The sequence below is a fragment of the Euleptes europaea genome, chromosome 3 (genome assembly GCF_029931775.1).
Source record: "Euleptes europaea isolate rEulEur1 chromosome 3, rEulEur1.hap1, whole genome shotgun sequence".
In the NCBI taxonomy this organism is placed as follows: Eukaryota; Metazoa; Chordata; class Lepidosauria; order Squamata; family Sphaerodactylidae; genus Euleptes; species Euleptes europaea.
The window spans coordinates 112,000,297-112,011,335 of record NC_079314.1 but is presented as its reverse complement, the minus strand read 5'-3'; positions in this window follow the sequence as shown (position 1 = coordinate 112,011,335).

Below are 11,039 nucleotides of genomic sequence, written 5' to 3'. Positions count from 1 at the left end.
AAACCCGCACCGTTTGCAAAGACGGCGCGGTCCTTCTTGCAAAGATCGTTCGCGGTGGGTAGCCGTGTCTGCGGTAGATTGATATTCAAACTAAAGTCAATGCATTGTCGAAGGCTTTCACGGTCAGAGTTCATTGGTTCTTGTAGGTTATCCGGGCTGTGTGACCGTGGTCTTGGAATTTTCTTTCCTGACGTTTCGCCAGCAGCTGTGGCTGGCATCTTCAGAGGAGGAACACTGAAGGAGAGACACTGTCCTTCAGTGTTACTCCTCTGAAGATGCCTGCCACAGTTGCTGGCGAAACGTCAGGAAAGAAAAGTCCAAGACCACGGTCACACAGCCCAGATAACCTACAAGGACCAATAAAGTCAATGCATTTACCTGGGCTGAATGAAGACCTTGCATTCATGGCTCTTTATTCAGCCCAGGTAAATGCATTGTCTTTCGTTTGATATTCAAACTAAAGTCAATGCATTTTCTGGGCTGAATAAAGACCTTGCAGTCATGGCTCATTCGTGGCTCTTTATTCAGCATTGTCTTTAGTGTGATATTCAAACTAAAGTCAATGCATTTACCTGGGCTGAATAAAGACCTTGCATTCATGGCTCATTCATGGCTCTTTATTCAGCCCAGGTAAATGCATTGTCTTTAGTTTGATATTCAGCCCAGGTAAATGCATTGTCTTTCGTTTGATATTCAAACTAAAGTCAATGCATTTTCTGGGCTGAATAAAGACCTTGCAGTCATGGCTCATTCGTGGCTCTTTATTCAGCCCAGGTAAATGCATTGTCTTTAGTTTGATATTCAGCCCAGGTAAATGCATTGTCTTTAGTTTGATATTCAAACTAAAGTCAATGCATTTACCTGGGCTGAATGAAGACCTTGCAGTCCTGGCTCATTCATGGCTCTTTATTCAGCCCAGGTAAATGCATTGTCTTTAGTTTACAGTGGGTAGCCGTGTTAGTCTGTTTGCAGTAGTCAAAAAGGGCAAGAGTCCAGTAGCACCTTAAAGACTAACAAAAATATTTTCTGGTAGGGTATGAGCTTTCGTGAGCCACTGAAGAAGTGAGCTGTGGCTCACGAAAGCTCATACTCTACCAGAAAATATTTTAGTTAGTATTTAAGGTGCTACTGGACTCTTGCCCTTTTTGTCTTTAGTTTGATATTCAAACTAAAGTCAATGCATTTACCTGGGCTGAATAAAGACCTTGCATTCCTGGCTCATTCATGGCTCTTTATTCAGCCCAGGTAAATGCATTGTCTTTCGTTTGATATTCAAACAAAAGACAATGCATTTACCTGGGCTGAATAAAGACCTTGCATTCGTGGCTCATTACCAATGCTGATTTCTCCACACCCATCTCTCCCCTGGACATCACAGACTCTTCTGCATACCACGCCTAATCCCATCACGCCTGCTATTCACATGTACATACTGTTAACATTTACATACTAATGCTTGTCTTAATTCACTCTCCTCTACTTAAAGACAGATGGATTCACATTCTAGCTGTGGCTCACGAAAGCTCAGACCCTGCCAGAAAATATTCTTGTTAGTCTTTAAGGTGCTACTGGACTCTTGCCCTTTTCTACTTCTTGCAAAGATGCAAGCTTCGTGTCCCCTTCGCCCACTTTCACCTCTTTTTAATAAGACAACCAGGCGGAGCCTCCGGTTGCAAGCGTCGAGTCATGCTTGTTTTTCGGACTTGCCGCGCGAGGGCGAGAGCGCCTCTGAGCCACATGCAGAGTGCCTGTTTGCTTCTGCAGTAGTAAAGAGCAAGAGTCCAGTAGCACCTTAAAGACTAACAAAAATATTTTCTGGCAGGGTGTGAGCTTTCGTGAGCCACACCTTTAAGGTGCTACTGGACTCTTGCTCTTTTCTACTACTGCAGACAGACTTAACACGGCTACCCACTGTGAATTGTTTGCTTCTGCGAATGTCGGTTTTAGAGTTTGCGAATCTGGGCCAACTAGGAAAGAACATCAGAAAAGCCGTGCCAAGGCCCATCAAGTCCAGCAGTCCGTTCACACAGTGGCCAACCAGGTGCCTCTAGGAAGCCCCCAAACAAGACGACTGCAGCAGCACCATCCTGACTGTGTTCCACAGCACCCAAAATAACAGGCATGCTCCTCTGATCCTGGAGAGAATAGGGATGCATCATGAGTCTTACTAGAATCCATTTTTACTAGTAGCCATGAACAGCCCTCTCCTTCATGAACATGTCCACTCCCCTCTTAAGGCATTCCACGTTGGCAGCCATCAACACATCCCAGGGGGATGAACTAAAAGGAATGACAAGTCAGCCCATTGGAAGCAATGAGAGAGGCTGCCCAGCCCATTGAAGATAATGGGAGCGGGGAATGTGGGTTGACTTGCATTGACTCCATTGAAATACATTACAGCACAAAAAGAGTTGCAAAGAAAATGTGGAATGGATTTCCCAGTAAGGTTTCTAAACCGTTCTGAGGTGGGGATGACAGCCCCCCAGGGAGATTGAACCCTGACCTGGATGGCCCAGGCTAGCCTGATCTCGTCAGATCTCAGAAGCTAAGCAGGGTCAGTCCTGGTTAGTATTTGGATGGGAGACCACCAAGGAAGTCCAGGGTTGCTATGCAGAGGAAGGCACTGGCAAACCACCTCTGTTATCTCTTGCCATGAAAACCCCAAAAGGGGTCGCCATAAGTCAGCTGCGACTTGACGGCACTTTCCACACACACACACACACACACACACACACGGAGATTGAAAGCCCCTGGGACCCCCAGAAGTGCTCTGGGGTGGGGATGACAGCCCCTGGGACCCCCAGAAGTGTTCTAGGGTAAGGATGACAGTCCCTGGGACCCTCTAAGAACACTTCTGTGTGTCTCAGGGGCTTTCAATCCCCTTGGGGGGCTGTCATCCCTATCTCAGAACACTTCTGGGGTTCTCAGGGGCTGTCATCCCCACCCTAGAACACTTCTGGGGGTCCTAGGGGCTGTCATCCCCACCCCAGAACACTTCTGGAGGTCCCTGGGGCTTTCAATCTCCTTGGGGGGCTGTCATCCTCACCTAAAAACGGTTGAGAACCCTTACTGGGAAATCCATTCCACATTTTCTTTGCAACTCTTTTTGTGCTGTAATGTATTTCAATGGAGTCAATGCAAGTCAACCCACATTCCCCGCTCCCATTATCTTCAATGGGCTGGGCAGCCTCTCCCATTACTTCCAATGGGCTGACTTGTCATTCCTTTTAGTACATCCCCATCCCGGGGCAGGGAGTTCCACAATTCAACCTGCTGAGCCTTTGACTCGCTTTTTTGCAGGTGCTTTGAAGAACCTACGAAGGGTTTAGCTAGCTCCTGGTTGGGAAATTCCTGGAGATTTGGGGGGTGGAGTCTGGGGGAGGGTGAGGTTTGGGGAAGAGAGGGAGTTCAGTAGGGTATCATGCCACAGAGTACCCCCTTCGAACCTCCATTTTCTCCAAGGGAACTGATTTTATCACCTGGAGATCGGTTGTTATCCCAGGAAAGCTCCAGCCCCCACTGGAGGTTGGCAACCCTAACCTACAGCTTGCTAGGATTGTGCCTGCATCTCTGGAAATAGTGGTCTGGTCGTTTTAGGGCCATCGTAATCAACTGGATGGTCTTGTCCACACAAGAAAATGCAGACACCCGTGGTTACTATAACACAACCACAGGGCAATACGTCCGTATTCTGAAGAAGAGCTTGGATTGGTGGCGGTAGGCTCGCCAATTTATGACACAATGCATTTTACCTTTGCAAAAAATATGGCTTATGCTGCCAGCCTTTGATTCTTGAGGAGACTTACAGTATGAATTAAGGGTTGCCAGTCCCTCTTTGCCATTGGCAGGAGGTTTTTGGGGCGGAGCCTGAAGAGGGCAGGGTTTGGGTAGGGACTTCAATGCCATAGAGTCCAATTGCCAAAGGCAGCCATTTTCTCCAGGTGAACTGATCTCTGTCGGCTGGAGATCAGTTGTAACAGCAGGCGATCTCCAGCTAGTTCCTGGAGGTTGGCAACCCTAATAGAACCATAAATAATACAATAAACCCAGCGCTAAAAACAGGAAGGTGGTAACATTTAATTTCTTTAAAGTATGCATGATGTAAACTCAGCATCCCCTCCCCACGGCCTTCATACAAACTAGGGAAAAGAGAAAGGAGGGGAGAAATCAACCAAATGTGTGAGCATAAGCAAAAGCTTTTGCCTGGACCCTGAATCAGCACAATCCTAACACTAGAATGGGGAGGGAGCTCCAGAATGAAGGTAGGGCCGCCAAAAAGGCTCTGCCCCCCTCCCAGTGGTCACCGTTTTGAAGGTGGGACCCCCAAGGACCTTAATTGTAGGGCAAACTGGTATGGGAATAAGAAACTCTTTAGATTGGTTCATCTATAAAAGGGGCCACAAGACCCTCTGCTGCTTTTGAGGTAACAGGATGATATAGATATACCTCTAAAATTTTCAAAGGGGGGTGGTGGAAGAGAGCGACTCAGAAGTGTGCAGCTTGGCAAGTGACCCCCCAGTAGAAGAAAAGTTGAACACATGAAATACATGAAGCTGCCTTATACTGAATCAGACCCTCGGTCCCTCAAGACCCTACCATACAATATTGAATCTTTACAACAAACCTGCTTTACGACAAATTTAAGAAAGAGATAGACAAGCTGGAACGTCTCCAGAGGAGGGCAACAAAGATGGTGAGGGGTCTGGAGACCAAGTCCTATGAGGAAAGGATGAAGGAGCTGGGTATGTTTAGCCTGAAGAGGAGAAGACTGAGAGGGGATAGGGATAACCATGTTCAAGTACTTAAAGGGCTGTCATCTAGAGGAGGGTGCCGAGTTGTTTTCTGTTGTTCCAGAAGGTCGGACCAGAACCAACGGGTTGAAGTTAAATCAAAAGAGTTTCCGTCTAGAGATTAGGAAGAATTTTCTAACAGTTAGAGCCATTCCTCAGTGGAACAGGCTTCCTCGGGAGGTGGTAAGCTCTCCTTCCCTGGAGGTTTTTAAGCAGAGACTAGATGGCCATTTGTCAGCAATGCTGATTCTATGACCTTAAGCAGATGATGAGAGGGAGGGCATCTTGGCCATCTTCTGGGCATGGAGTAGGGGTCACTGGGGGGGAGGTAGTTGTGAATTCCCTGCATTGTGCAGGGGGTTGGACTAGATGACCCTGGTTGTCCCTTCCAACTCTATGATTCTGTGATTCGAGGTTGCCTTAAGGTTCAGCCACAAGATGATTTGCTGGGAGGGGGGAAGACACTCTCCAATTCAAAAATGTTCTCATTGCACATGTCTCTCTTCCCGAGCTGTTGCTGCTGCTGCATTTTGAATCGTTGCAAAGCATCGCTTTGGCTCGGCGGCCCTCTGATGCCTGGAGCGCATCGAAGTCAGGGAGAGCCACCGCAGCTTCAGCAAGGCAGGAAAACACAAGCGAGCCTTTGCCAGATCAGAAGGCAGAGTGTGCCCGTCGCCATGGAAACGCCCAAATGATAAGCCAGCGGTGAATGATGCTGCTGCTGACAGAATCGGTTTGCCAGCCAGCGGTGCAGGCTTTGGAAAAACAAAACTAGCAAGCAACCAGCCAAAGAGGGTTGTGATAGCAGCTGAATTTGCAAAATCCGCCCCCCCCATTTGCTGTTTGCAGGGCATATGGGTGGGGGGGAGAGTTAAAATTAACAACAAGGTTCAAAACTGACCCTCGGACGTTCCAGATTCAATTGCAAAATTGTGAAGAAGAGATTGGGGGTGGGGGTGGGCTGCAAAAGGGGTTTTTAATGTGCCCCTTTGGCATTCCCTTTCACCATATGTTCACACAGCAGCCCAGGGGTGTTGAGGACAGGATATGACATAAATGTCACGTGGCCGGGCCGTGTGTACCACAAAATTAAACGCCAGGTACTGGAGATACAAACTTTATAGAAGACGCAGGCAAAGCCAATTAATGATATTAATTTTTACTTTATTTTTTTACGTAAAATACAAACATGCTTAGCACAATAACACTGTCAGTATTTTATGTGTTACCTTTCTGGAATATTGACACGCTGCAATGAAACTGACATGTTTCATAAATGATTTGGATGAAGGAATAAAATGGGATGCATATTAAATTTGCAGACAATACTAAATTGGGAGGGGTAGCAAATATGGTAGAAAGAGTCAGGATACGGGATGATCTTGACAGGCTGGAGAAATGGGCTAAAACTAATAAAATGCATTTTAACAGAGATAAATGCAAAGTTCTGCATTTAGGCAGGAACAATCAAATGCAAAATTATAGGATGGGGGAGACGTCTTAGCAGTAGTTTGTGCAAAAAGGATCTAGGGGTCTTAGTAGACCAAACTCTGAACATGAGTCAGCAGTGTGATTTGATAACTAAAAAGGCGAATGTCATTTTGGGCAGTATCAACAGTGGTGTCCAGATCACACGAAGTGATGGTATCACTTTGCTCTGGTTAGATCTCACCTAGAATATTGTGTTCAGTTTTGGGCACCACAATTTAAGAAGGATGTAGACAAGCTGGAATGTGTCCAGAGGAGGGCAACAAAGATGGTGAGGGGTATGGAGTCCTATGAGGAAAGGTTGAAGGAGCTGGGTATGTTTACCCCTGAAGAGGAGAAGACTGAGAGTGGATATGATAACCATCTTCAAGTACTTGAAGGACTGTCATATAGAGGATAGTGCCAAGTTGTTTTCTGTTGCCCCAGAAGGTCGGACCAAAACCAACAGGCTGAAATTAAATCAAAAGAGTTTCCGTCTAGACATTAGGAAGAATTTTCTAACAGTTAGAGGAGTTCCTCAGTGGAACAGGCTTCCTCGGGAGGTGGTAAGCTCTCCTTCCCTGGAGGTTTTTAAACAGAGGCTAGATCTGTCAGCAATGCTGATTCTATGACTTTAGGCAGATGATGAGAGGGAGGGCAGGAAAGTTTGCATCAGTGTTTGGCTCTCGTGGCCCTTTCTTGCATGCCCAGGGTAGTGCCAATCGCCACTTTAGGGTAAGGAAGCAATTTTCCTCCAGGCCAGAGAACCTGGAGGTTTTTTTTGTTTGTTTTTTTGCCATCTTCTGGGCATGGAGTAGGGGTCATTGGGGGTGGGTGGGTGGGTCGGAGGTAGTTGTGAATTTCCTGCATTGTGCAGGGGATTGAACTGGATGACCCTGGTGGTCCCTTCCAACTCGATGATTCTATGTAGGCTTGTTAAAAATCATTTTTTACGAATTAGTTTGAAATGTCAAGATTCATCTTCCATTCATAAGCAATCAGGCTGCAGAGGGTTTCTACTGCCTGCATCCATTTCTGTTGCTTCCTCTCAGGTTTAAAAACCCACTCAAAGTCAATATAAAATGAAAAAGCACTTCTGGTTTTGATTTTATGGAGCAGTAAATGGCTGCTGTCAGCAGGCGGATGAGCCGCTTCAGAAGTGATGCACCTGATCACTGTTCCTGAGGAGTCCTTAGCAGCAGAAGCATTGCTTGAAAACATCTACTGAGTGCCAGCTCCAGGGATGCAGGAACTTGAGTTCATTCACAAATGCAGAACAATGGAACACCCACCCCCACACTGAATAAGGACATAGGATACTTACCATCATGACAGATGCTAATTTCCGGCCCTTTGGCATTTTTCCTCTGCTCTAATCAAGCTGATCAACATTTTGCATTGTATCTCTGCATCTCGACTCCCGAGTTCCTACGCATGAAGCTGCCTTATACTGAATCAGACCCTCGGTCCATCCAAGTCAGTATTGCCTACTCAGGCCGGCAGCAGCTCTCCAGGGTCTCAGGCGGGGGTCTTTCACATCACCCACTTGCCTAGAACCTTTCGCTGGAGATGCTGGAGACTGAACCTGGGATCTTCTGCATGCCAAGCAGAGGCTCTGCCACTGAGCCACAGCCCCTCCCCAATTTGGGACACGATTCAGGGGCCGACTTGACTGGTAGCTACCTGCTACACTGGAGGCATTCGTTGATCTAAGGGAGGGATGCTAACAGGTTAGAGTTAGGGCGAAAATGCATGGGAGGCCCCGCCTTGTAACACCCCTCCCACTTGGGATATCAGGCTCCAGGATCTCCATTCCTACTTGCATCTGATGATGGGAGCTTTGACTTCCAAAACTTATACCCTGGAAACCTTATAGGTCTTTAAGCTGCTACTGGCCTCGAATCTAGCTCTTCTACCGCACACCAATATGGCTACCCTCAGAAACTAGCTCCAGAGATACGTTTCTATGGGGTTGGGGGGATATTTAGACAAGAGGGACTTAGATGAGCCAGCCACACCCCAGACATTTCCCTCTTCCTCTGGCCATATCCTCTCCAGCCAGCCAGAAGAGGTAGTGAATTGTGGTATCTGCTTCTCCCCACCTGTCACTCACTCAAACACGACAGGCAAGCAAGCTGCCACCATAAAGAGGAGATGCAGCCAGGAATTGGTAGTGGGGTGGTGATGGAGTGCTATCAAGTTGCAGCTGACTTACGGCGACCCCATAGGGTTTCCAAGGCCAGAGATGTTCAGAGGTGGTTTGCCATTGCCTGCCTCTGCGTAGCGACCCTGGCCTTCCCTGGTGGTCCCCCATCCAACTATTAACCAGGACGGATCCTGCTTAGCTTTCACGATCTGATGAGATCAGTCTAGCCTGGGCAATCCAGATAGCAGGGCCATAGTTGGAACCATCAACTTGTTATACAGTGATGGGCTGAAACCAGATACCCCACAGTTTGAGGCTTAGATCCAGCCCTGCGATCGCTTGCCCTTCATGGTCCAGAAGCAAACAGCAACATGCAACATCAACCTTTCCAACCGGCAAGAAGTAGGAGGGGTTCTGGATTGGCTGGACCCACATGCATACTTCATTTGGTGACCACACCAGTAGAAGACTGCTCGGACATCTGAACAGGGTCCCTTGACAAGAAAAACAATCACATTGACCCACCCCAAAGAAACCTTAGGAAAGCTTCCAAAACAGGACCACTCTCCCGATTAGGCAGTTAAAGAGGTCGTAGAACATTTCGGCAGCAAGTTAAAGGAAGACATTTGATCACCGGTTCATAGAAAAAAGTTCCTTTTTATTCAAGGTATGACAAGTGTATTTACAGTGTTCATTTACTCAAGACAAGATCTGTGTCTGGTTCCTAAAGAAGCAATGAAGAATCACATGTAAATGGGGAAAATAAAACTTATTACAAATTATACCTTTTGTTGCTGATGTTCTTTGCAATGCATGCAGCCTGATCTGTGCATGTCTGTTTGGAAAGAAGTCCAACCAAATTCAGTGGCGGGTGTAAAAAACAGCAGACTGGGGACTCGTTATCACCGCTTCACAATACCAACTTTAAAAACCCTGGCTCTGTATCCACAAAGTTCCCTTCGAGGGAACAGGGCATTCCACTTCCATTCAGAGCCTTCCTATCTCTGCTGCTGGTGCTAGCTGGGGCTTTGAGCAAAGTTACGATACTCCTTTCCCCCATCCTAAATATTCAAGGCTGCTTTGGACACATCATTGTAACGCTTCTCCTCCAGGATCACCCCACAATTCTTGTACACACAAAAATCCCCACTCCAAATACTTTCCTAATCCAATGGGGCTGTGAGAAGACAAACCACAAATTACACCAAGTTTGCATTTGACCACTTTGGGGGGGGGGGGAATCCAACACCTTCACACGTAACGTTAAAAAGGGAGGCCTGAAAGATTCCCAACATGCTGAAGGTTGGTTACTGGATAAGTTTTTTAAAAGGCAAGTCCGCTTTACTTTGTAGAGGGCAACAATCAAGATTTCTTTCACCGTTACTAGTAAGAGAGGTACCTCCCGTGCGTAAAGTAAAACAACAATGAGAGAGCCATATAGCCATGGTTCATGAAATGCACTAGCGCATTGAACCTGGGGGAGAAGAAAAACAGTTCCCTCCCCTGTTCCACTCGCCACTGGGAGATGCTGCAAAATGGAAAACCTTGACAGTTTAGCAATATCTGCACAGCCCCTTTCGTCTTCCATTAGAGCCCTAGGAATGATGTATGAATTGCTTGGCTGCTCCAAACCTTGATAGAGGGGTGTCTCTCAAGGCTGATAACACGGGTGAATGGTTTCCGGATATAGAATGGCTTTATACAGAGCAGCAACTTGTGAGAGAAGTTTCATATGGGAATGGGTAATATACAGCAGACGTTTCCACATGGTTCTGCCCAGAGCGACAGCTGCTGATTTGTGTTCTGCTTAAACAGTAGCGTACACACAGCCGTCGGGGAAACTGTGGCAGCCTCGACAGCTGAGTACATCTCCCAGTATGTCCCACTCAACAGGATATACTGGTTTTTAGAAAGGGCGGCAGCCAGAGCACCCCCCCAATACATATTTTTTACATCTTACAGGCAGCAACATGTATCACAGTGAGACCAAAATGAGGTATGCAGGTGGCTTCAGGATTAAAGATAACCAGTTTCAGGACTTCTGGAAAAAAAGATTGTTCCCGAGTTTCCCTTTCCCCAAGGGACGAAGCCAAAGAAATGGGGAAGTCATGCCAAAATTGCTCTTGCAACCTGAAACATCTCATCCAAATGTGTTTTTTGAAGCTTTAAGGGAGACGGGGGGCAGCGGTTTGTCTTGCCTAAAAGCAAACCAATTTAAATAATCACTCACTGGGCCAGAAAGCCTGGCAAACTTATCAATGGCATACACCAAAGTTCAGAAATTAGTTGTACACCATTTTTGTAAAGTTCATGCTCTCAATAAAATGATCAACGTAAGTTAGTCTTGCCGTAATATGCAGAGCTTCTGTAAATAAATATCAGTCTGGACCAGATAGGCACCCGAGAGTCAGGTCAGATGCTCGGCCCCTTCTACGTCTCACCCAAAAACGGGGGGGGGGGGGGGAGAAGAGGAAGGGAGAGAAGCAGGGACATAGTTGACTCTTGAAATGTACAAAGCAGCTCTGAAACTTCATTTGTACAAATAGGCATCCTCGCCAACCGTCAGAATAAAAGCAAATTAAGCCACAAGAATGGGAGCAGCAATCGATTAAGGCTACTAAAATTTCCCTCAGACC